We start from the raw sequence: 26,752 nt of genomic DNA, 5'->3' as shown, positions 1-26,752 counted from the left end.
ACATTCGTAAACTTTTGAATAGAGCAGACCATGCCTTTCTGCATGTAAGTGCTGAAAGACACCATGCTGCATGCTCTGAACTGCCCCGGACAACCTCGGCCGGAGTAATGCGGCTATGGTTCTTTTTATGCTTCATCGTCGCTGACCCGTAATGACTCAATCATCACTGGCAGCTACTGTTTATCATCGCCCCTGAAGTCTTACTTACATATGTATACAAATATATACAAATATATCGATTTAATATCGGCATTTCTTTCGCTGCCTTCTTTCCAACGTCTTATGGTGCATCCTTTTGTGATTACCTCGCTCAGTTCCTATACACTAATCGTGAGCCAGTTCTCTTTGAATGCTCTTGTTGATAGTCTTTTTAAGTACTAATGATGCGATGGATGACAGGGGCCACACGACCTAAGATAGGGCAGCCGCAGTGGCTCGCTGTCTGTTCCACTATTACTGTTATTCTAGCCGAAGCAGCCACATTTTAGTGGCGGCGAAAAGCAAAAACTTCTAGTGCCCAAAAGTTTTCTTGCCTAAGCGATAAAAATTATTTCGCAGCCTTTCAGTGCGTATAGTGTCTAAGCGCGCGAGGCTGTTTTGATTTGCAAAAATACATTACAGATCAGTAAAAACAGAGCACATAACATTATGCTAAGAACCGTATGTTCAGTTGCTCCAGTACCTACCAAAGTGTGGCGCAAAGAGAAGATATTCTCATCTCTGTAGTGTCAAATATCACAAACATGTCTTCTCGCCGTTGGTGCTGAACTCTCAATGTCTCTCCTTTGCAACGCGGCCCGCCGCGCCGCCGACGCATAACTGAGCGAGTCCTTTGATCTTTTGTCAACAAACCCCGTACGCGGCGGCTGACAGCCCCACACTTGGCACGCGCACCAACAACAGTCTGTTCGTCGCAATATTCCGCGCGCCCGCGCGCTGACGTTTACTGCTAAGCCGAGCGCGACCTATTTCGGGAAGCGTGTTATGAGTCCTGCGCGGTGATTGGTTGTTTTGACCCGAAATGGCGTCGGCAACTTGAAAAAGAAAAACAATAACAGAAAAGAAAAAAAGAGAGATAGACAAGCTCGAAAGAAAGCAGGTTACACATAGCTTGCATTCTTGACTCGCGTCCCGCCGTCTGTTCCCCATTGTGTAGGGGGGAAGGACGGGTGGGCTAGCCTCCGACTGGCTTTATTAAAAAAGAGCTGCCCCGTTCGTGGCGCGAATCTTCGATCCGCTCTGCGCGTGAGAGACGAAGACGGCGCTATTTCCATACACTGTGCCGGGCTGCGCCGCGATGTGCGCGCTGGAGGTTTTAAAATTATCGCGCTTTATTGGACATCTAATAAAGAACGCCGCTTAACTGCTGCCAGTGAACCTCAGCGTATCCGCCTGTCGTCTGCGGCTGCGTTTCTTCTAAGTGAAACCAACTTTTAGCTCAATCTCAAGTTTCTTCTATGAAATGGTTTCTTGCGTTCTGGCGTTGGTCGGCGGTTCAGAGTCCCGCCTCGGTAGCGGCATTTAGATAAAAGCGAAATGCAGAATCCTGTCACCATCGATATTTTAGGGCTCTAAAAAGCATGTTAGGGCTGTCGAAATGAATTCCGAGTTCCATACTAAGGCATTCCTGGTGATACAGCTGAATTTTGGAGACTTCGGAATCTAGGCCATTTCACTCTCTTGCTCTTTGAGATGTTTTTTTTCCTCAGTTGAATTTCCTCCCGCAGTAAGGCAGTCCTAGTACCATCAAACGCTGCCGATAATCCGGGTCCTCAAACTACAGACGTAGCTTTTGGCAGAAAAAAAAAGCGTCGGAGGAACGGATGTGAATTTGGAAGTTTCCCTCCGGCAATGCCTTTCATTACGATGCTCGTTACGAGTTGGCTCTCTGTTTAAGTAGTTAGTGGAGCTGTAAGTAGTAAGGAGCTGTGCGGTTAATGTAGTTAGACTTTGAGGAAGGGATTCCCGGCGAACGGATGACGTTTGCACCCAAATTGCTTCCGTCCTAACTCAACTATGGATAACATCATTAGCACAAGCGTATTAAGATGGTTAACGCGGCTTACCCCGTGCACTCGGACTAATCGGTCCTGATGCGCGGAGCTCCAGCTGCATTTAAAGGAAGAAAAAAATCAGAACAAACAATACGCCGCCCACAGTAACACGAGCGGAATCAAAAATAAATCTACACGAAATGAGATTGAAATGTAAGTTAACTAAGTGTAGTTAGCAGAAATGAAAGAATGACCCGTCTAATGCATTTATAAAGTGTACAGAACGTACCCGTAACACGTAGATGCATAGGATTACTGAATAATGGTGTTTTAAACTGGTTTGTTGAGTCCGAATAGTTTCTCTTCAACGCAGCTTGAAGCTTAGTGAGTGCAACACTAGAAGCCTGCCTAAAATTTGCAGGTGAGCTGCTACCATTGTTTCTCGTATCAATAAATGCTTGACTTAATAAATGCTACATTTCCTACTTAACTGGCTTCACTTGGGCCTATTGAAAGTCTCCAGTGCCTCTCCAGTAGTTGCCAAGCTGTGCTTGAGTCCATGATTGGAATGTCATCAGACAACCAATTTTGCATATCACTTTCATCTGTCTGTAATTGTCATTTTTCGGTTACTTCCTTTGCACATACTTATTGCTACGGTCCTGTTTCTTTGGTTATTGGGTATTAATAAATTGTTGTGCTTTTTTTGTTGTTTACGAGTTAGGCTGATCATGATTGCTTATTGCTTAGTGTTTGTTTCTAATTAAATGTTAGGATTTCTGGCATGTGGCCTGGGGTCTCTGTGTTCTATATTAGGCATTTAGTGTTGCTATTGTTGGTTGTTGAGTGTTATGTCGTCAGTTTTACTATTATTACTTATCTTATGTGAAAAGGCGTAAGCCAGTACTGCTGCAAGCCACCAAGTACCCCTTTCATGTCCGTGTGAATAATAATAATAAAAAAACACACGAATAGGCAGCGCAAACAGGCACAAAACCACGATGAAGGCCTTTACTTAACAGGCGTGGAATTGAAAATGACGGCAATTCTTAAGCAAGCTGTTTTAAGCATCATAGTTTGTGTTTGTGCACAAAGAAGATTGAAGGGTAAAAAAGCGTGGGGAAGAGTGTGTGGCAGAAGTTATGCTTGTATCCGTTATACTGTGGCGACAAGAAAGAGAGGCATAGAGAAAAAAATAGAAACAGAGCGACAAGACAACAACAACAACAACAAAAAACAGTACAACCTCTGGTCTCAGAAAAGCCTGATCTCGGAAGCCGCGAAACATTTTGTCGCCGAAGAATGCAAAAGCACCACAGAGACTGATCTGGGTTCCTCAGAGACATCTATTATTCACGCTGGAAACCGGAGAGAGTAAGTAAGAAAAAAAATGGAAGGAGACAGAAAAATTTTAAGTCCCGCGAAGAGACGACCAAAGCGAATGCAGAGAAGAAAGTGAATAGAGAAAGGAAAAGAAGGTGGGTGAATGAAATTCCCGCCAGAGGGCGCAAGGTGGACTCTAATCGGGCAAGCATGTGCCTCGCTAATGCGCGCGTGCGTGGTTTTGTGCGCGCGCGACTAGCAGTGTTTCCGAGTATTCGCGGCCGAAGTCGCATTGCGTTACACTCTTTAAAGCGCTAAGATCCGACCGTTCCGGGAACGCCCTGTATCGATCCCGCTCTTACGCAACCAAGTGAGAGGGAAAAACGACAGCTGTCTCTCTCCTGCCATCTTCCTTCTTCAGGCAGCCTCCAAAGCGTACTTTTCTAACATATTTTTTAAAACTGTCATCTTCTCGTTTTTACCCGGCATCAGATTATGGAGAAAAGAATGTTAGGCCGGGACCACAGTCACTGTTGCCTCATCACTCGTGCTACTATGAAGGTTATATCCGCGCTCTTCGTTAACGCGCTAGCTCGTACCAGCAAGAATTGAAGTAATCACGGAGACAGAGATGTCGGAGAGGAAAGAGCCCGGCAGCAGTGAAATGAGGAGGAGGAGGTACTTTAATGGAACAGGAGCGATCTGCCTGGTTGTCGGCCTGGCATGCTACTGCAGAACAGCAGTGAAAGGTGAGACGTTAATGTCATCGGGTTACAGAAGGCAGGGGTTACCATTTTTTGCCTACCTACAGAGCGGGTTGGTTGTCTAAAACGTGGAATGTACCGATGAAGGAAGAGGAGGAAAAAAAATCCTTATTAAAAGCCAGTACCGGGCCTCTTGAAAATGAGTGCTTCTTCCACTTCGGCCGGTGGGTGATCCGCCAGTTCGAGTAAAAGGGAGCACTCCGGAAGAAAGGGAGAGGGTACAGAACATGGGAGGAGGAAGTGACAGCGTTGCACTTGTATCCAACAGTTTATCTATCTGCCCTGATCTCCAGACAGGCGATACCATGAACTCTTTCCCACCATTCAAAGTTGGAGAGCATAGATGCTCACCGCAGCACTCCAAGACAATGCAGTCGCATACATCCCGACTTTCCAGCCTATACTACTCACCAGCTTTGTTACTATCTTCACGTGCTGTCGGATCATGAGGCTGGTGTACCTTGGTAACTGTCGTCATCATCGCTGTCATCGTTCCGCACTTCGTCTACAGCTATCGACAAATTAGTTATTAATGGCGTTTGTGAGAGCAGGAACGTTAAAAGCACCACGGTTAAAAGTGCCGTCGCCTACCAGAGACGACAGGCAAAGAAAGAGGACGAAGAAGATGGATACGCAAGCTGCCGTGCTTCCTTTGTTTGACCGCGTGGCTGTAGTGAATAGAACGGGCTCTATTATACGGCAGTTTAGTTTACATGATTATGACGCAAATGCTGAGTGGCTGGTGCCGGAGATAACTGTATGACGGCTCTGTCAGTGACGAAGGTTGGAAACAAATGAAATTGCAATAGAATAGGCACAATGTGCCGGTCCAGGAGGTGACTCAGCAAAGACAACTGCAGCACTTGCATATGAAGATGCTATTTATTTATTTATTTATTTAGAAATACTGTCAATCCTCGGCGGGATATTACAGGCAGGGTAGAAACACATACAAAAAGTCAGAAACTATTTGAAAAGTGTTTTACGGCAAGAGCAGTAATTTGTGAACGAAAGAGAAATGCACGAAGAAATGAAAGAAGAAAAAAATGTTCAGTGCACATTAATAACCATTATGAAACCCTATTAGATAAGAAAATAGAAAATCAATGATGACTCACAGAAACTGCTGATACGTATCAATAGAAGATTACAGTGAAAAGATATCTGAACAAAGAAATAAAGGTTGAGTAAAATTCATATGTAATTAAACTATGCTGGTTAGGAATATGGGACATAACATTCAAGAATTTGTGTGCAAAAAGCCCCCCAATAAACGAAAAAATTCATCGAGTGTTGAACTCTGTGCAGTTGATGGTTTTAAGCGGTTCTACTCCCTAACAGCAATTGGAAAAAATGAGTTTAAAACAGGCAGAACGACAAAAAAATTCATTTAAAAACAAAGAAGGCTTAAAGCGTGTGAGTCTTGCACCTGCGATGGAGATATATGTTGATGTATCTATTTTAAAGTGGTCATGCAAGAGTTGGTACAAAAATTTCAGGCGTGCTAGTACGGGGCGTTTTTCCAGATTCAGCATACCAGCTTTCATAAGTACGTGAGTTGGCGAGTCAGTCATGTTATATTTGTTAAAAATGTATCTGATTGCTTACCTTCTTATCCCTTATAGTTTGCTCACGTTTTGTTTGGTCACCAGGAACCATACGACGTTTGCATATTCTATTGTTGATCGTATCACGGCATTTTAATCTAGAATTTTAGTTTTGAGTGGTTAACCTCGGAGACAACGTCCGAAAGTAATTTTCGTGTAGCAGCATCTGCCATGTTATTTACGGGCGAGTCCCATCTGAAGTTGTGCGTGAGTATCAAGCTAAGGTATTTGTGTTCACTGCCTATGGCTAGTAGGGTCCTGCTTATGCTGCAAGGAAAAAGCAGGCTCTGTTTTTTTCTTGTTATTTGTAAGAAAGCGCATTTGTTAACATTTAGTACCATTTGCCACTCTGTACACCCCTCTGACAGTTTCCACTGGGCTGATTAGGGCGACATTACCATCACAAGCACTTAATTTCACGGTAAAAAATGCAGTCATCTGCTAAACACATTATATGCACATGAATATTTGTGCGAAGGTCATTTACAAAAGAACAAGAATGAGCTGGCACCAGTACACAACCTTGTGGTACTCCAGAAGCATCAGGTACTGCTTGTGAGTTCTGGTTATTTATTAGCACTCATTGATACCGATTTGTTAGATAATTCTGAATACAATGCACAATAGGGTTTGTAAGAAATGTGGATTTCAATCTCTTTATTGGTTTTACATGAGAAACGCGATTGAAAGCTTTAGAGAAATCTAAAAAGATGAGGTCGATTTGCTTCTGGTTATCAATGCTAAGAGAAATGTTGCGTACTAGCTCAAGTAGTTGGATGACAGTTGATAACCCCTTTCGGAAGCCATGCTGAAAAGGTGGTAACAAATGTTCGTGTTCAATATATGTGTTTAAATGTTGCAGTACGATGTGTTCTAAATGTTTGCACACTGTACAAGTTAGTGATATTGGCCTAAAGTTTGGGAAAGCTACGCTGAATTTCTCCCAGCATTCGAGATAACGCGGTGACGTCATAGCGAACAGTGCCCAGGATTGGTGAGTACGCCGCTCGTTATCATCATTCTTTGAGAACAGTGCATGGGCGTCTAGCGACTGTACAGGAAAGCGATTTGATCCGAGAGGCGAACAGTGATAAGCGAATTTGCTGGCGACGATAAATAAAGAACGCTATTCGAGCGGCAGCAAGAATATAAATTGGCCGCAAAACATACCCTTGATTAGTTGCCAACACCGTGTGCACAATTTTGTACCACTTGATGCGTGGCGTTAATTGCAACATCCACGCGCATTAACGCGTCCGAAGCGCATTTGGCAACGCCAAAGAGATGAGGCGCAGACGGTTTACCATCGATTAATTAATAGAATGGCTGAAGTTTCAGCTCCAATTGAGCCCCGCAATACTGCAATTTCCGTGCGTGCATGGGTAAGGTTCTGTGAGAACTAGGTTAAAGTTTGGTTAAAGCCTTTGCAAGGTTTCTTTGGAAAGGTTACTCAGTTTTTTTTGCTAATATCTTCAAGCATGGTTAATATATCTGACTAAACTGAACTTGACCATAAGTCTGGCGCCTAAGTGAAGACAAACAAATAAAAGAGAAATGCGCGTGCCTGCTGTAAGCAAAGACTCTTTCCAAATAGCCTCCAATTATGAATGTTGACGTTATTCTATCCTTCTGTTCTCGCTTTTAATTTCTCGCAAATATCGCAGCACAAGACAAACTCCCAGGAGGTGGCAACTTAGCATCTATGACTCGACGCCTCTGCATGAGCAACATTAGCATACTCCGGGGGAAGCTTACGTAACACGATGCGCCGCCTAACCACTCCTGACACTCAAGAACAGAGAGTGTGAAACTTTCAGCTTGAAAACAAAAAGAAAATTATTCTTTTTTGTCATTTCTAGAAGGTGTTGTTCAGTATGCAAGCCGCTTCATTGCGAAAATTGTCGCTCGGATGCCGAGTGGTTTTGCAACGACATAGAATGCTGTTACGAAAAATAATAGCAGTTGCGCCAGACCGTCCACAGCACGGAGGCTGCCTGAGAGGCCGTCGTTAATTCTCGGTAAAAATTAAGCCCATAATTTATGAAAACTGCTAGAACTGATTAGTTCTCATGGTGACACACAAAAAATGCATGGCACGTGGCATCAAGCATGAGTGATTGGCGTAACGCGCATGAGCTAGTGGGATGACAAAACTAATTGATTTGTAGTCGGATGGCTTTGACAGGATTGGATTCTAGGAATACCGAGACGATAACAAGAAAACGAAAAAAAATGAAATGCCCAAGCATTGGACCACTAGTCTAATTAAACGGCTATGTTGTGGCCTTCGCAGAAAGCGTTCAACACGAGGGTTCTTTATAAGCATCTCAGAGCGTTCCTGGATTTAAAACACTAGTGATAAGTGTTAGGACGTCGTTACCGAAGTGTTCGCAGGTTGGCTTGCGCGCGTGTTTGCACAGGTAGGCAGAGGGAAAGGGTTGTTTTTTAAAGCATTATGGGAAGGTGAACTGAGTCTAAGCTGACGAACTTGAAGTAATCTTATAGCATCCTGGAATTAATAACATGCCATAAGACAACAAAACACGGCTGCCGCATCAACAAAAAATGCGTCGCTTCTTGAAAATGATTTCGCGGAATATTGCAACCTTTCCCTTTAAGTGATATGTGGACCTTGCGAAAGCGCGCGTTCTTAGAAATGCTAAGCAAATAAATATGGCACGGGGCTGGAAGGAGTCTTGCAAAAAGATAAATTTCTGCCGCAAGTATGGACCCGCAAGACTGAAGAGAAGTTTCTCTAATCAGAAGGTGAGGTACGAAGTGAAGGTCATTTATTGAATGGCTGGACAGTGAATAGTATGGCGGCCGCATTTGAACAACAATTTTCTTGCTCACTTTAGTGACGCATTCACGCACCGCGAGCAGTTCTGGTTAAAAAGACAATAGTGGAACGAGAGGTTTAGTTTAGTTTATGAGGGCTTAACGTCCCAAAGCGACAACGGCTATGAGGGACGTCATAGTGAAGGGCTCCAGAAAGTTCCACCACCTGGGGTTCTAACGTGCACTGACATCGCACAGTACACGAGCCTCTAGCACTTCGCCTTCGTCGAAATGCAACCGCCGCGCCCGGGATCGAACCCACGTCTTTCGGGTCAGCAGGCGAGCGCCATAACCACTGAGCCACAGAGGCGGCTAGAAACAAAGGAAATGAAGGGTACAGCTTTATGGGCGCTTTTGAGGCTAGGGAAGAACATTTACGAATATGACGCCTGAATACCAATGGTCCTTTTTGATGCATGCTGCATTCAATAAAGTGGGAATCGTGTCAGTGACCTAGACGGAAGGCCTTAAAGTACCTGTACGGCTGCCAAGGTTAACAAGTCGCGTATGCTACTCACAAGAAGGCTTATTTATTTCTCAACATAATTCATACCCAGAAGCAGTTTCCCGATCTGCTAACGCAAGTTTTTGGTCATGCATCTGGCAGCACATGCATTTTGAGCCGGCAAAGCAGTTGATGAGATGCATGACATGCACTTTCTTACATTTACAGCGGCCTCTTTTACGTTCAGTTTGACAATGCAGCCACGAAGAAACGAATTCGAACTATAATATCACTTCCGTTTCTGCAGAAAAATGGACGAATTATGCCATTGTAGAATCTGTTTTGCACACTCATATTTAGCCCCAGCGCTAATCGTTGAATGCAGGGTACGCCGCACCGACACGAACGGTGCAAGGCGGTAGTGCATTGTTTTGCTTTCAATCAGAGACGAGCTGCACTTACCTCGCAGCACTGTAGCGGTCGACGCTTCCGAAAGACAGCGCTTGCAGTTTGTCGCTTTCCATCCTAGCTTGCTGGTGGCACATATCAGAGACCGGAAGACAGTAAGTGGAGTTAAACTTAATCCAGAGGCGCGATGGGGATGAAGAACTGAGTTGAAGGCTCGAGCCACGGGGGGTTTCAACTTCCGGGCTGCACGAGCGGCGGACGTGATGTCACTGCCTTGTTTGCTTTTTGCTGCAGCGTGCGGAAACGCGTCACTTCCGGCACGCGCTTCGCAGTTGGCCGGCTGTGGCGACGAAAGACAGCGCGGCGACCGGCGTCGCGATGCAGGCTTGCAGCCGACAAGCAAGCCGGGTGGCCGCCGGCAGGCTTGTTCGCGCCTCGAGGATTGCCCGCAAAAAACGGCCTCCCCCGCCGGGCCCGGTGCCTCAAACCCGCCGCCCGAGTCTGGGCGGGTGAGGGGGAAAGCGGCGGCGGCGGCGGCGGCGGCGGCGTGGCTATCGCCACACCCCCGTTTTGCAGACGTCACCGCTCCGCGCCATTTCCGGTTCTAGGACCGCTTGGCGCCATCTGTGGACTGATCCACGCACTCCGCTCCGCTCAACTTCCCTCTGTCTTCGCTTCTTTTTCTTCTTGCTCCGGCGGAGAGGCCCCGGCAGGAATTTGCGTCATCACCGGGAAGCTAGTGACGCGGGGACAGATTATTTTTTTTCTCTTATTTTCTTTTTCTCCCTGCCCGAGAGGTACTGAAGTGAGCTGGAAAGAAAGAGATGGGCAGACTTGCACTTCTTTTTGCGTTGTATTTTACCGCAGCTTGAACAGCGTCGAGTTCAAGTGCACATAATGCACATAATGCAAGAGTGCACATAATGCTTGAATGCGTTCCGAAGAATTCGAGATGAGATAAAAAAGAAAACATCGGAAATGTTTCCAAGAAACAAGTCCAAAGCAAGCTTGTGGCGGCCGGCGTTGGTTAGCGAATCGTAATACTGCTCTGTTAGTGAACCATAGTGCTCTGTTTATACCTTGCTGTACAGCTGCCACAGACAATTCAAAACAGGTTAAGAAAATGACTCCACTTGCATTTTACTTCTGGAAATTTCTCCCAGTTAAACATCTGAACAGGAGGGCTATGGGTGATGTGCTGAGACCGACAGCGGCATTCGGCGAGGACTACGAGTGGATATGTGGATCGATTTTCACGGTCGCCTGAAGTGGAGTTAAACGATTGAGCGAACGCAAAAAAAACACTAAAACATAGGTTCGCGTTCAAGGGCTTGCTGGAGAGCGGAGAAGTGCGCAAATAGTGGATAATATTTTGCACACCGCTTTAAGCACCAATTCGAACAGCATCCGCAATAGGGGAGCTGCTCAGTATGCAGGGCGTCTATGATAATTAAGTTAGAAACGAAAAACAACTAGTGAAGGTTAGAGCGGTATCAGTTAGTGCGATTTATAGCTAGCAAGGTTGTCTTTTCATCCGTCGTAATGTGGATAAGAAGTTTAGGTAATTTAGCCAAAATCATTGGAGATATTCAGAAGTCCCAATTGCAGAAGTGAAAGGTTCCAAAGAGACAACATGTGGTGAAATTTTCGTTCCGATACCTTTCGCTTTAGTGCGTTATAAAAATTAAGAAAAGTCTAATGTCACGTGCGTGACAATAAATATTTAATTCTGTACTATGAGTGCGAGAAATAATGGCGAGTTTCCAAAGAGTGCTCAGCATGTTTTCTTCGGCCGCGTGATTCTTTAATTTATCTATTCGGGACCTAGCGACGTTTAATTAGGACGGCCTGGTTTTGCTTCTTGTTGCTGCTTCCTGCGAGACATTCGCGACCTCTGGTTGTGTCTGCTAGCGTAGTAGACAGGCAGTGGCTCTAAAAGAGCTGAGCAGTAGGAAGTCACGACTAACCGAAAGCGTGCTTCTTTGCGAGCACACTGTTACCGAGGCAAAAAAAACTTTACGTGAACGAGAAAAATTATGTTCGTGCTATAAACAAAAAATAAACATTATTGTTATATGCAGAGAAACATTTTGTGTAACGCAGTAATTGTCACTACCGGGAGGAGGTCTTCCATCGACGTTGAGAAAAAAACATTTGTTGCGCGCTATTTTTAGATTTTTAGAGTCCTGTTTAGCTCGACGCGCTATTCTGCATGCATGTTTAGCAGCATGTTTTCACTTTTTTTTTGCTCTGAGCAGAACTCTCCCTTTTAAAATGTTGCTGTTGCTGCGGTCCTTTGTTCTCGCTTCACTTCTAGTGGTCGTCGTTTTCACGCGGGTCGTCTTCGACAGCGAATTGTCATTTTTTTTTGCGGCTCCATTGCATGACATCAACATAAACAGACATTTGATTTGTAGGCATTAATTATTTAACTTTTTTCGTGTGATAGCCAAACCCGCAAATAAATGAAACCTATCTTATAGTTTGGAGTAAAATGAAATCTATGAGGAAGACATACTCAGCCAGCGTGCCCGTATACTCCCCCCCCCCCTTGAAAGCCTCCTATCTCGGAGCCCCGGATCTGCAAATGGGCCGAGGGTGCAGTAAGGTTGTTCGTCCAACGTTGAGCCAGAGACGAGGGCAAGCATATTTACAGGAGGCCGCGCATAAACTGCGTCTCTTATATTTGTCATGACTACCCCCCCCCCCCTCACTTAGCCGGCAGACAAAGCAATGTGCTTAAAAAAGTGGTTTTTCGGTGGCTGCCGTTAAAATGGCCAAGTGCAACGAACAGTCATCTGCAGATAGTATGTGTACAAAAAAAAATGCGACAAAGAAAAGAACAGCAGAGGATCTGCAGATAGTGTGCGTACAAAAAAAATGCGACAAAGAAAAGACCAGCAGAGGATCAGAGGTAACCTGCGCCTAAGGGCTGGAAAAGAGGGTATTCGATAATGAGCATGCAGCGCAGACGTTCGTATTGATTCGACATTTGCGAGTCGGAGTGAAGAGGATGGTGAAAAAATAAAGAGAGAGAGAGAGAAAAAACACTGGAAACAAATGTCAGCCTTTGCGAACCCCTGGCAGTTATCCCATCACTGGCTGACTGTATGCCGCACATTCGTCCTCTCTTGGGCTGCCATGGGCTTTAAGTTCGTTACGTCGTGGATTCCCAGTCGTTTCTATGTCGTTTCCTTTAGTTCTCGGGACACTGACTCTTTTCTTCCCAGTTATCATCACAGAACCTTGGCTCAGGCCATCATCAGGCGTTTGCGATTTCGCTCCGACGATTTACGCCATACTAACCCTTGCATCTGTAAAAGACTGATACGAGCGTCTTTGATAGCTTTGCCGCTTGCGGAATGCTGCCGTCATTTAAAGCAGACGTGAATATTTCTGTTTGGTTTTATTGTGAACAGGCACGCACTTTTCTAAGAAGATCCCATCTAAAACGCTCCTCTCAAAAAACGTCCCTTTTCGAGAGGTATCTTACGTCTGTGCTACTTTTAGAAATAAGTTGAGCTCTGTCTGTCGGCAGCCAAGTGTCTGTCAATAAGCATTTATATTTATTTTCTGAGATACCCTGCCGGCAAAAAGCGGGTTGCGAAAGCTTGTATCACATTTTAAATAAAATACTGGACCTTTGAAGTTTAATCTTTGATAGCGTCGTAATGCGAGGGAGAATGCGAGAAAAATCAAGAAGAGGAGTATGTAAAGTCTTCTTTTTAATATTTAAACACATCCTATAATGCAATCAGCACACCTCATATGATGCAAGAATATGCGGTTCCTCAAAGTAGGAAATATAATACAGCCTTTTCGTCTTCGGTAACCAAATTAAATACAGCAGTTATCTTCTGAGTATTGCGTGCCTTTAAAGATTAAGCATGAAAAGCTACCTGATGGCGTAATGAATGCGACAATGTTCGACATAGCGAGAAACGGAACGGAGATTTATTGCTGAAAATTCAGACAGTGCTCCAAATTCTGCTGACAGTCGAGGTGCTCCTGTAGCAGATTACCGCTTAAAGTTTAATGCTGCATGTAGGATGCTTTACTTCTGTTTGTCTAGGAAAAATTTTCAGAAATGCATGGCTTAGGTCTAATGTATTTATCCTGTCGCCTTTTTCTGGTCCTGTCTCTGTGTCTGCGTCCACTGTATGCTTGCTTTATGGCCAAGAAGGGTTTCAGCTTCAACGGCATAGTAGAGTTTTACTAGCACAATAACATAACTTTTTTACAAGAATCTGATTAGTATGCCAAAGAAAAAAAAATGTTTGAGACCGAAACAGGAAAAACTCCGTGCCAAGTAAAATATTTTGCTCGAGCGATATCTTAAAATACTATAACGCTGACAAAACAAGACAAAAAGATGATATAGGCCTTGTAATAAGATTTTGGTACATTTTTCTTGCTGTAGCTGGAGTAACTGGCTCACAAACAATTTTCTCCGGAGCTCCGATTCGCGACGGCTTCATTAAGAAAATCAAGCGAATAGCTGTACTTTCCGTGCTGTCACTATTTAGTGGACGACACACAGTGTAGGGACCGTAGGAAACTTCATTACACTAGTGCGATACGGACAGAAAAATGTAGAACGCAAGCGCTTAGTGACATCTACAATATCTCCCACGCGAATAAGTGAATGCTATAAGCTCCGATCTCAACATTCCCACACGTCTTGTAAATGTTGAGAAGGTTATTGGCATTAAAATCTCCTGCTTCTTCACTCAACATGTTCGCTAATCCTAATGCTGGAAAGCAGTTGTTCGTTACAGCAACACGTGTAGCTTGGGAAATGGCCCATTTGGCATTTATTACACAGTTATAGCGTCAGAAACTAGATTTGCAATATTGACAGCATGATTCACATCTGTGGACAGCTAGATGTAATCATGTAAGCTCACGTGTACTGCAGGCCACCAGAGTTTTAGGGCGCGTTCATAATCCACGGTGCCTGAACTGAAATTTTGAATCGAATTAAAAATCAAGCTGGAATAATTGTGCGCATATTTTGTTCCTTCTATTGTTTTGCAAATGGAGTTTTAACTTAGCAAAGTGCCGATACTTTCGGTAGACTTTCTGCTACATACTAATTTGACGGCGTCGTTCATTCATTTTCTGATTTAAAATATCGAGATCTTGTTACTCACGGCAAGCGCTCCAATACCAGGGAAAAACAAAACTAACTGCTAAGCTGGAAATAAAGAAGAATAAAAGGAAGGCAAAGAAACACAAAGCAAAATGAGCGAGAAACCTCATGTCTTTTGAGACAAACCGATAACGGTCAAGTGGGAGCTTTGCTCGGTGTCTCCTTCATTTCTTTTATGCTCTCGGCTTGAGGGCACGATGGAAAAGAAGGAGTGAAGCGAGCTAGAAGCTTCTGTCGTATCAGTCTCTAAAGCTTCGTGATTGAGCTCGCCCTCTTCGTGGACGGCAGGATCTAGGGCCTTCTCCAATGTGATGGGCACAGACTGCTCTTGTGAGAGCAGCCACACAGCGTGCCAAGAAGCCCAAAAGCGAGTTTCGATTCATCGGGTGTTTGCCGTGCTTTCTTCCCACAAAGTGCTCCGGCGGCTTGCGGCATAATGTTGCTAATCATTAAGAAGGCGCAAAGCTGCCGCAGTAGCAAATAGTATCGCATCAGCAAGCGCTCGCCTTAGTGCTTATTGGCTTCGGGACATGCCAGATTGGTTAAGCAGGAATAGGATGCGCAAGACATCCTATAATACTGACTTAAGCGCTAATAAATGTATGCGAAAAACATAAGGGAGAGTTTAGCTTATACGGGGACAATTTAAGCTGATTTCGCAATACTCTGTCATTTGAACGGGAATCAACATTGCGTTAAAGGCGAAACTGTCCCCCTCCCCCCTCCCCTTCCCTCCACGATGACTGATTGAGTTTGGCGCTCGGCTTCTGATTCCAGGATAACGGGTTCGATCCCGGCTGCGGCAGACAGATTTTAATGGAGGCGATATACAAAAACTCCCGCATGCTGTGCGATGCCAAGGCAGGTCGTCTAGATTACACCGCAGCCCTTCGATACGGTAACCTCATAACCAATGCGACACGTCGGTAATTTACCCCACAGTTTAAAATTCGCAATAAATGGGGATGACGCATTGTCTCACAAGAGGGGTAAAATATCTCTGGTCGTGGAGTTTCTGTACACGGGGGATTAGCCTTACAGTGGCCTGTCCTAGTTGCTCCGCCTGAGTCGCTTAATTGAACGTACACATGTCTATCAGCATTTCACCGGTTGTAAATAATAAAGGTTGAAGTAACGGGAGTGCTGCTTTACACCAGCGACCTCATATTTCTACAGGCTAACGAAAGCATCCGGAACCACTTCACCAAGAATAGGTTGCTTTATCTACGAGGAAGCCGTAACCGGAAAAGACAGCGGTGAATCGCTGACATACTCGCCGCGGTGGCTCAGTGGTTAGGGCGCTCGACTACTGATCCGGAGTTCGCGGGTTCGAACCCGACTGCGGCGGCTGCATTTTTATGGAGGAAAAACGCTAAGGTTCCCGTGTGCTGTCCGATGTCAGTGCACGTTAAAGATCCCCCGGTGCTCAAAATTATTCCGGAGCCTTGCGCTACGGTAGCTCTTTCTGAATTTTTTCTTTCACTCCTTCCTTTATCCCTTCCCTTACAGCGCGGTTCAGGTGTCCGCCGATATATGAGACAGATACTGCGCAAATTCCTTCCCCAAAAATCAATTAATAATAATAATAATAATAATAATAATAATAATAATAATAATAATAATAATAATAATAATAATAATAATAATAATAATAATAATAATAATAATAATAATAATAATAATAATAATAATAATAATAATCGCTGACATACCGTGCGTGGGGGCAATAGCGTTGTGGACGTGAGAAAATATCAAATTACGAACACCTAAAACGTGCGGTACAGAAACTCTGGAATAAGTGAGCAGCTGCAATTTATGGGTAATGCGCACTCTGTCCATTCCCTTTAATCTGAAGAAAGCCTCGCAGAAAATAGCTGATGAGCTAATCAGGATCACTAAACTACAGAAAGGGGTGCTCTCGGAGATTTGGGCACATAATTCTCCTCTTAGAAACATCTCTAAAACGTGCAAGCTCGCCAGCGAACAAATGTGGAACAGTCAGGAGTCGTCGAGCCGGTGGCGGAAAAATAAAATAAAAATTGTCAACCCGGTTCCAGCAGTTAATAAGTCAATAAACGCAAGTATCTTGGTCACGCGTTAAGTATAGCTGGCATTTCTGTGTATCGACGCTACTCGGCACTGCAAACCAGATGCTGACAGGAAATATCACACACTAGCGCACAAATAAACGTAATTTCTACGAACGATTGACCTTTATATTTCGCACTGCAATGAATACTCATCTTCGTCCACTCATTTCATTCTTCGTTCTTTCTTGGTCTCGGCCGGCCACTTTTCCATGCACTTCTTTCGCTCCGCGCCTCGCTTCCAGCCGTGCTGGGTGACGAGCGGGTGCCTTTCACTGGAGCGACGTGACGATACAGTCAGCGGACATCGGTGCCGCCAACGTGGTGCGATGAGGGGGGGGGGGGGGAGGCAGCGATCGGAACGGGGGTGGCTCGCCTTTCAGCGCGCCCATCGCCGCTGACACTGACACTGACGCCGCCCTGAAAGGGTGTCTAGCAAGAAGGCCAGTGGAACAGGACGCCGGCTCTGTTTCCTTGCGCACCGGACGGAGGAAGAGAATCCCTCTCACGAGGAAGAAGGCGTAATGGCAAGGGCAAAGAAGCAAGCAGGTCCGCGGTGCCCCGTGTCTTACCTACCCTTCGTACACCTATGACAGTTTCCGGTGCTTTGGCTTTGTAACGGAGCGGGATGGAGGGGGAACCGGGAGCTGAAAAAGGTAGTGGATGGGCGTTGTGGTTTTCAAAAGCGAACCAGTTTGCAATGAGTTTAGGAAAGGGGAGTGGGCAGCAGGGCTCGAATAACGCCTTGACAGCTGTAACTATGGGCTTAACCGTTTTAAGCGATTCTCTGCGAAAAAAGGATTTGGGCGCAGTTGTTATGTCATATGATGCCGATTATTAAGATTGTGTTTTTGCGCTGTGTTTATTTTTTCCCTCCTGCCATAGTCTCATGTGTGGCTGAAGTATATGAAAGAATAAACAAAATAACCGAAGAGCTTTCATCCAGCTGTGCATAATGTTTGGACCTGTACGAGCAACCGTAAGCAGCGATACTAGGAGGTTAAATACTTCTTCGTCGCAGGCCCCGATAATAGAGTCGCTGCTGAAATATTTAGAACCAGTCTTCTGTGAAAACGTTCGCGTTGAAGGCACCTTATTATTCTTCCGTAGTTGTGCCTACGAGACACAGAAAAAAAGCAAATCCTCCGGCGCTGGTTGAGGACAATCTGAAGGGCCAAAAGCTTGCTACGTGGGTGCGTGGACCTCTTATAATAACGCTTCCTGGGTGTCGCCATATTGCTGGCTGATCTGTTATGTGCACCTGGCGCACAGTGGAAGCGGTTGCGCAAGCTTTGTGAACCGGTCTGAAACAGTCCAGACGGCGGGTTCCTCAACTTCGTGTACACGATGGGATGAACGTCTAAAGGGACACGAAGAGGGTCTCATGAAAAACACTGGTAGTCTCTCCCTGCCTCACTGTTACGGATCTAAGCCCTGATAATTACATTATCAGTGTTGTCCTTGCCTGGTTCACACTCATCCGTTTACGTATTGCTTTTGTGTTAGACATTGTGGCAAAATCACGATCACAAGTTCAACCAATGAGGCGGGCAGCGCTTGTCGCCCCTACTCAAGCATTAGACTTCAGATTCAGGTGCTAACAGCAATTCCAGAGCCACGTTCCTTGAAAAAAAAATTGGCAGTGGCTTAGCTCCGCTATGCCAGGATATACGTAGCGGGAGGTACGTTTCCCTGGCTGAGCTTGTTGTTTGCAGTGCATGTTTAGCAAAGAGAGACATGTCCGCTTGAAATGTCCGGGTCGCAGATGCACTTTCGTAAACTCGAATGGTGTGATCAGTCACACGACGTGCTTTCCCATCCTCTTCGGTTGGATGCCGTTGACTGACGCTTTCCACAGGCTCCATCTCGGCGGCTATGCGGCGTCTATTACGCTCGGCAGTTTGGCCTCTCCATTTGGCAAGGAGTTCCTCTCTCTGTTCGGGTGTCTCCGCTGCTCTCTTCGCCTTCTGACACTCATTCTCTCTTTGTTGAGTAGCCAACTGCCAGGCGACACCCTCAGGATCAAAAGAGTTAATGTTCTCTTGTCTATACCGCCGTTTAGCAGCGGTTGGACTCTCCTTCTGTGCATCCATATCAAGCGTTGCGATACAGCCGCCGGTTACATCTCCGCCTTTTATACGGAATGCGGCGCATGCGACGAGGCGCGGTTCGGGTGATGAACGCGGTGTGTCGTCATACCAAACGGCGACGGCGGCGAGCCGCGCGGTGTGACGTCATTCCAGATGGCGCCGCGAGGCCGCAAAGCACAGTAACCATCTCACATATCTCGGTGGACACCCGAACCGCGCCGTAAAGGAAGGAATAAAAGAGGGAGAGAAAGAAGAAATAATAATAATAATAATTGGTTTTTGGTGGAAAGGAAATGGCGCAGTATCTGTCTCATATATCGTTGGACACCTGAACCGCGCCGTAAGGGAAGGGATAAAGGAGGGAGTGAAAGAAGAGAGGAACAAATAGGTCCGTAGTGGAGGGCTCCGGAATAAATTCGAACACCTGGGTATCTTTAACGTGCACTGACATCGCACAGCACACGGGCGCCTTGGCGTTTTTCCTCCATAAAAGCGCAGCCGCCGCGGTCGGGTTCGAACCCGGGAACTCCGGATCAGTAGTCGAGCGCCCTAACCACTGAGCCACCGCGGCGGGGCAAAAGAAGAAAGAGAAAACTGAAAATTGAAAGTTGCATTTTGAGGAAAGGCGCGGCGCACCCACTCCTCCTCCCCGGTTGCCATGGTAACGGCGCATGCGCACAACTTTCCTCTCGCATGTACCATGGAGGCGCATGCGCACAACTGGCGTCTCGCCTGTACCGCGAAATGCGCATGTACCATGGAGGCGCATGCGCACAACTGGCGTCACGCCTGTACCGCGAAATGCTCGACTGGTAGCCTTGTGGCCCCGCCGCGGTGGCTCAGTGGTTAGGGCGCTCGACTACTGATCCGGAGTTCCCGGGTTCGAACCCGACCGCGGCGGCTGCGTTTTTATGGAGGAAAAACGCTGAGGCGCCCGTGTGCTGTGCGATGTCAGTGCACGTTAAAGATCCCCAGGTGGTCGAAATTATTCCGGAGCCCTCCACTACGGCACCTCTTCTTCCTTTCTTCTTTCACTCCCTCCTTTATCCCTTCCCTTACGGCGCGGTTCAGGTGTCCAACGATATATGAGACAGATACTGCGCCATTTCCTTTCCCCCAAAAAACCAATTGAATTGAATTGAATTGAAGCCTTGTGTAGCTCCCGCTACAAAAGCTCGCAAAAAACGGTGCACGGCCATGCCGTGGGCCCTTAGCGCACCGAAGTCGAGGCCGCTTAGACCAGAAGGCTGATCGGCAGCCTGTCGGGCGACACCAGGGCAGGCCGACTCGCCGTGGACGCCCGGGATTGACGTCGCCGAAGCAAGCGGACCAGAAGGAAATCAACAGACAGATCGAAGGCCAGCCGGGGGGAAAACAGGTCGGCCGGCCATGCAGTCACACGCGGGAGCGAAGAAACAAGCCGGGCCGGGAAAAAGAGCTGCGGCTCGTCACATGGAAGGCGTATTCTTTTTCTTTATTCTTGCTCACTGTCACCCATTCCCGGCTCCTTTTCATATGTTTGCCATTCATTTTTTCCCTTTCCTTTTACCGCATTCGCTCGCTTGCGTCTTGCTCGCCCCTATTTGTACACCTGTGCATTTCCTGTTCCCTGCTTACTTTACGCGTGCGGCATGCCTTCGGACGGACGCCGTGCAGAGCATCAGAAATTTGCCCGCGGCGTGAAGGTAGTTTGTAACGAAGCTGTGGAAAGCATGCAACCGAATGCGACGTTTTTGCGGGGCCTATTCCCGGGAGCTCTGCTTCGAAAGAGAAAAAAGAAAAGAAAATGAAAAAAAAATTAATACGAAGGCGTGGTAGGCTTACTCCGTGCGACCCTTTCTCTGTACTCGTTGACGTCTGTACCGAAGTAGTGTACGCCTGCAGGGACTTGTACGACCTTCTGATCCTGACAGAAGATTTGGAAGGGAAGCGGAAAAGCCCAGAAACAACAGCAACTACTCGAGACGCCTCCATTTTGTGTATCTGGTGCGTGTGTCTGGATATTTACACACTCGGGAATTCATCTTCATGTATTTTGAAACAGATTACAATGCGATCACATGTCACTTGAGATGACTTAAATTTTGTGCTTCGTATGTGTCAGTTAAGATTGAATACACTGCAGCGTAAGCAGTAAAAACTAATTCGGGATATTAAATATATAAAATTATTACAATGAAATCAGTATTGTAGCGTAAGATTTGTCTCTGACTCTGCTGCACCTCAATAAGAGCTGAAGTAGGTTTTAAATGTTGCTAACAACAGAATTTGCGCTCTGAAGAAAGGAATCGCAAAATATTACGTGGGAACTATGATCAATAACAGCGCTGTTTCAATGAGATGTTCCTGAACTCATCTTCAACGCAGCTCCTTCGGTTAAGCGCTACTAGCATTGAGGAAAAATCGAAAGACCACATGCTAAGGAACAGCTAACTGAAGCACAGGACGAACCTCCAGCGCTGGAAACCACTGCAGAGTTTTAATCTAACAGTGTTCGCGTTCATACGATGTCTGCATCGAATCTGCAGATAAGCCGCAGACAAGGCCAGAAATCTTTGTATATCGCCTGAGTACTTGGCGCAAATTTGCTAATGGTTTGCTATCGTTTCCCTCGCGTCGTCCGACAATCGAATGAGGGTGAAGTAATGAGAAAAAAGGGCAGGTTCGCTTTCGGCAGAAATGAATCTCACCAGCGAGATGCTTCTACACAACGACAAGTTACGACACTCCCGTGCGATTTCTGTGTTTTAATTATTTTTTCTGGCCGTGATCTTTTAGTAGACGTTCGGGCGTTCTATGCAAGCGTTCGTGCTTCTGCCTCAAATGTATGGATGGGCTCTATTCTTGGTATTTGAAGTAGCGGCATTAGTTAGTAATTGCCGTTACAGTTTGCATCTTTGCTTTGAGGAGAAAGAACTTGGGATGGGAACTATGTAATGCAAAGGAAGCAAAAGGGCGAGGTGTGCTAGACTTCGTAGCTTAACTCACGGTGGCCCTTCGAAGGCTCGGGCTGGCCAAAAAGATGAGAAGTTATGAGGAGAACGTTACTTGGAAGAAATAAATCTAGAACTGAAAATGACAAAAATGCTCGCTCGCTCGCTCACTCACTCACTCACTCACTCACTCACTCACTCACTCACTCACTCACTCACTCACTCACTCACTCACTCACTCACTCACTCACTCACTCACTCACTCACTCACTCACTCACTCACTCACTCACTCACTCACTCACTCACTCAAAGAATCGGGACGCCAAATGAACGCCGGTGAAAAGTAGCGTTGTCATTTCGACGGTATTCGACGCTCCACTAGGGAGTTGGAAGCGATGAACATGGCGATGGTTTGGGAGAGTGCGGGGAGGAGAATTCGTGCTGGAATCTCGAAGCTCGCCCGTATCGACTGCGCTTCCCGCGATTCGCGAGGGTTCCGCAAGAGTCGCATTAGGCTCCCTCTCCTCGTCGCGCGAAAAGCCGGTGTGGAAGTAAAAATTACACAGGAGGAGATTATAAACTCATTACTCATTCCGCACCGCCACTGCATCTACCAGCGCTGTGAACAGAGCGCCGAGTACCGCAGCAACGCAGTCGGCAGAAAGGAGGAAAAGGCAGAGGCGAGTCCACTGCCGTGACAGCGACGGCTCGCAAGGGCATCCAACTGTACGGCCGGCTGTCCGCACCAGATATCACCGCAGCAGGCGGCGGAGCCGGCATCCACGGTAGCTGACGTGGCCCGAACGCCGCCGTGCCGCTACACCGCACCGGCGTAGTCAACAACACTCCGCATCAACACACAATGCTTACTGGGAGCGGTCCGGCGACAATGCATCCTCGCACGGTCGAGCGCCGCTGCCGACGGATGATTAATTTCTCGTTTGCCGGCCGCACCGTATTCATCTCAGTCGGCAGATAGCCGCTGGGGAAGGTTCTTCTTCCCCCTTCCCGAAACAGCCCACAAAACGCGAGGCTAGAACAACGGGGGCGGAGCACGCAGAACGAGCACTCATCTGTAGTAGGCAATTTGGTTAGAAGGGAAAGCGTCGGTCTGTCTGGAGGCCCGCTTTGGTGCCTAGGGGGCGCAAGTGTCTCTTCCAATACGGTGCGCACGATGTTTTGCGCAATACGCGGTTGTGGAGTAGTGCGAGTTCCCTCGAAAACCTTGTTGTGCAAGGATCGTTGTTACGACAGTGTGTTGAGGTAGCCTCCGTGGTACCGGGGTAGCTTTTTAAGTGTTTTTATGGCGAAACCTGCAGCGTTTGGGAAAAGCGGTTAAGCAACTGCCTTCCTGCGGAGGAAGCCGGTAATCTAGAAACCCCCTCAGTCGCCTGTGGTAGGCATGACAGAAGGACACTTCATGAGCTATGCCTGCAAGAAGCACAGTACCCACAGCTTTCTAAATGAAGACGTAGAGTAACTGTGCAGCGTAAAACTCGGCGGGTAATGTATGACATTGCATTTTGCGTCTAGGTTGTTTCGTTTCGCTCCCGAACCATTTCCACTGCCGGTTTTAAAAACTATTTTTGAAAAATCGTCTTTTTAACCACCGAACAGAACACGATCGAAAAGTGACGCAAGCACACGGAAAGAGAAAACCTTGCTGGTTGCTCCTAAGAAAGGGCAAGAAAAGGGTGATACATTTACATAACTGAAGGAGGACACGCATGCTGTTAAGATCTGTCGTTAGGGCCTCCTAACTCGCCTGACAATGATTCGTACTGCACATTTAAATGTGTTGAATAGCGGTGTTAAACGTCCCTCTGAGCGTCACTGTTCAGACGCCGTCCAAGAAGCCCGCTTGACGACAATGGGCTCAGCCGCGCGTAGCACGTCTCAAGAAAAAAAAAAAGCGTCCTGCCCGGCTGGACGCAGATGCTGTTAATTGGAGGCGCACCCGTTGATTCTGCGGCGCTTGCTGCGAAATTATTTCTCGGAATGTTTGGTGCACATGACTGCAATTTTGTTTTTTGTTCCTGTTATTCTTCTTGCAGCGAGAGCCCGACTTTCTGAGAAGAAAAAAGAATCAGTGCTCCCTCGTTTAAGTTTGCGCGTTTCAAGGCAGAGGGGTTGAAGAGCTTCGCCCTCAAGAGAACCGTCTGCACCGGTGGCTCGACTGTACGGCTTAGGAGCTAATTGCGGAGGCGATTAACCCGCGTACTTTTCGAAGGACACAGGAAGACTCTCTAGCTCAATGTTGGCTTCATTTCTACTTGAATATGCGATTATAAATACATTTGGGGAGCTGTAAAGCATAATAGAAGAAATAAAGAATTGATGGGTGCACTTTATACGCAGAGCTACGAAAGAGAAAAAAAAAGTTGGACTTGATTTGCGGCTTAACATTCGCCTTTGTTGTGTGCGAGATGTTAGTTTATTATCTGAGCCGCTTTCGATGCGGCTGCTGATTAAAAATTAAACGATTTTAACTACAAACTAAAGAAATTGGTATGTGATCTGAGAATGCTACGCAAGCTGCTTTGTGTGAAGTTGTTTCTCGTAACGAGAACTACAACTTATTTATTCGTATAATCAGTTAGTGATTGCGAGGGACAAAGGAATTTTGCTTTCAATGATAACAAAAAGTCTGGAGTAACGTTCCTGGAGCCAAGGAAAACGCTGAGTGACGTAATGTTCGCACATACTGTTTTACTGCCGGCGTTTTCATCGCGCTGAAGAAAAACGCAGGTGCGAAGTTCAAATTTATAACGCGTCATCAACGCTTTGTCCGAACGCGCCACAGGCCATGGCGGAATTGCGATTGTTCTGCAGCAATACGGTTCGCAGCTGTTTCAAAGAGCGGATGAGATTTTACCACCCCGAAAAAGAAACTAGCCATTAAGTTCCAGGAAACCGGGTTTAGTGACTGCGGAACCAGTGCGCCCGTTTTGGTGCTGTCATTACTGCCCTCCATTTTTGAGCGGTTATTGCGGCAGTGAGGTTGCAAAGACATCTTCTGCTGTTTGCACTTCGTGCAAAATGCATTCAAGGCAAGAAGCGCTTGGCGACAGATGAACAGAATGTTTTCATGTGAGGTTGCATGCAACTTTAACGAAGACCAGAGTCGTGGTTCAGTTATTCTTACTATTCTATTTCTTCCATATTATCTTCCACGCCGAGAAGAAGGTCCAGGCGAGAGTGATGGGGGGATGATTTATGCGCCATAATTATCAGAATATATGAGATTGCGACAAAACATAATTATCAAAATGGATTAGGATTGCAACAAAAAAAAATTATTATCCTAGTAGAGAATCGTGTTTTTCGGCTATTTTTCCCCAATCCCTATTTCTCCGTTATCAATCGTAGCTGCTGTTTCTGACGTCACTGCTCACATCAAGCAAAACTTTATCTCCTTGGCTTTGACATAAAAGATAACACTGACTAGTAGAAAAAAGACAAAAGAAACAATCAGAAACAGAATCGCAACAAAATTAAGCAAGCCTAGTAGTATAGGCAAGGTCGCTCTCGCCTCAAGTGCTATCGTAGTGCTCAAGAAAATATTTTAATTGCCTAGATCTTTTGGACGGGTCAGTGGCGGTACCAACAAAAAGACTGTAGCCAACTCCGACATTGAAAATGGAGAATGCACTGTACATATCACCAAATTTCACAAGATGTAATAGAAGGCGCGAGCCAAACACGAGGCGATGGGGCTCGCAAAGGTATGTGAGCAGTTTGCGAATCTGCGGTCGAAATCACAAATGGTTATTTTTCCTGTTTATACTTGCCGTCTATATTTTTTTCGAACATAACTTCCTGACTTGTCATCGGGATGACAAATATGCCGGAGAGCCCTGAGCCATTGACTATGTCCGTCGCCGGAACAGTTGGACTAACAGCACGTCAGGCGAAAGTCAACTTCACTTTTCTGTTCTTGATGAAGTATGGGTTGGGATGAAGTATGGGATGAAGTTACTGACTTAACAAGGAGTCCATGAAGTTGTGCCGCGTTACTAAGAAGCAGTAAGTGGAACACTAAATACGTGGAACAAACATTTCACATATACTTTGCACAAGCTCCACCGATAAATACGGAGCAGACATCCGGAAGCTATGTGATGCACTTCGTATAAGGTTTCCAGCGGAAAGCAAAACACCGAAGAGCGCCGGTATTCACAACAGTGCGCGTGCACGACGACCAAATTATACTGCAGAAACGCCGGGACGCCCGAAAGGCAGCTCAACAATATTTCCTCACGGAACGCTTTCAGAACACGGTACAACGCGAAACTGGGTTATGTTTCAAGAGTTTCTGAGGCATGCCTCCTGCGGGATGCTGGATGCCTGCGGGAAACATGAATGTGTGGGTGTCCTCTTCAGGGTTCGAACGCAAGAGCTGCAGATCGAATGCGATCCGCACTAGCACGCCGACACGTAGCTTAAGCACGAAAACTTATGAGAAATGATAAACCCAGAAAGCAGACGCAAGGTACAACAGTTCCTGCTCGCATAACACAGCCGAGATTGCGTTCCTCGCTCGGCAGAGCCCAACATGGCAGGCGTGGAATTCTAATGCCTTGATGCCAGTCAGGCATCGCTGCCAGACCACGTTCCAGCGTCATTTTCTCTTTACTACCCCTCCCTTTCCGAAAGCTCTGCGGTCCTGTCGGTACGGCTGTTTCTTACATATTTCGCGACAACCATCGGATACGAATGTTGATGCGCCCCCGGGCGGAAAACGGCTCTTGCCAACGCCGGCGTCCGCCCGAGGGCCCCGGCTACTATGCGCAGAATGCAACTTTCTCGCTCTCCGGAGTTTCGCATTCCCGTATACGGCGAGTACCGCGCGGCGAATCCGAAAGACGTGGCGAAAACTGAGCATCCCCCTCCCTCCCTCCTCCTTTCCTCCTCTTCCGAAACCACAAAGAAATCCATCGCAGCGTCCTGCCAAGTTGGACGCAAATGGAACGGCGGCCACTACACCATGGCGGTTGCAGTGGGGACGATGTCGGTGGAGGCTGCTCGGAGGAGTCGCGTCCAGTTGGCCAAGAGATGCCAATAGTCCGGTACACGTATATGAGTAAAGAGAAAGTGCGCAGCTGCTGAA

The 26,752-nt window shown here is 46.5% G+C and overlaps 1 protein-coding gene across 3 annotated transcripts in view; it reads right to left on the bottom strand.

Moving 5' to 3' along the window:
- Octalpha2R (alpha2-adrenergic-like octopamine receptor) overlaps positions 1-26,752 on the bottom strand; it is a 619,288-nt gene that overhangs the window by 298,941 nt on the left and 293,595 nt on the right. Inside the window, exon 1 of one of the 3 annotated variants that reach the window (XM_077661822.1) lies at positions 9,434-9,864. The exons of 1 other annotated variant lie outside the window; for it this stretch is intronic. The gene's annotated coding sequence lies outside the window, so the exon portion shown is untranslated. Of the gene's footprint in view, positions 1-9,433; positions 9,865-26,752 lie in introns of those variants that run through there. One more of the 3 variants, XM_077661824.1, reaches the window with a different exon arrangement.

This window comes from Amblyomma americanum, chromosome 4 (genome assembly GCF_052857255.1).
Source record: "Amblyomma americanum isolate KBUSLIRL-KWMA chromosome 4, ASM5285725v1, whole genome shotgun sequence".
NCBI classification, from domain to species: Eukaryota; Metazoa; Arthropoda; class Arachnida; order Ixodida; family Ixodidae; genus Amblyomma; species Amblyomma americanum.
Note: the sequence above shows the minus strand (reverse complement) of the source record. Positions and strands in the feature narration are given on the sequence as shown.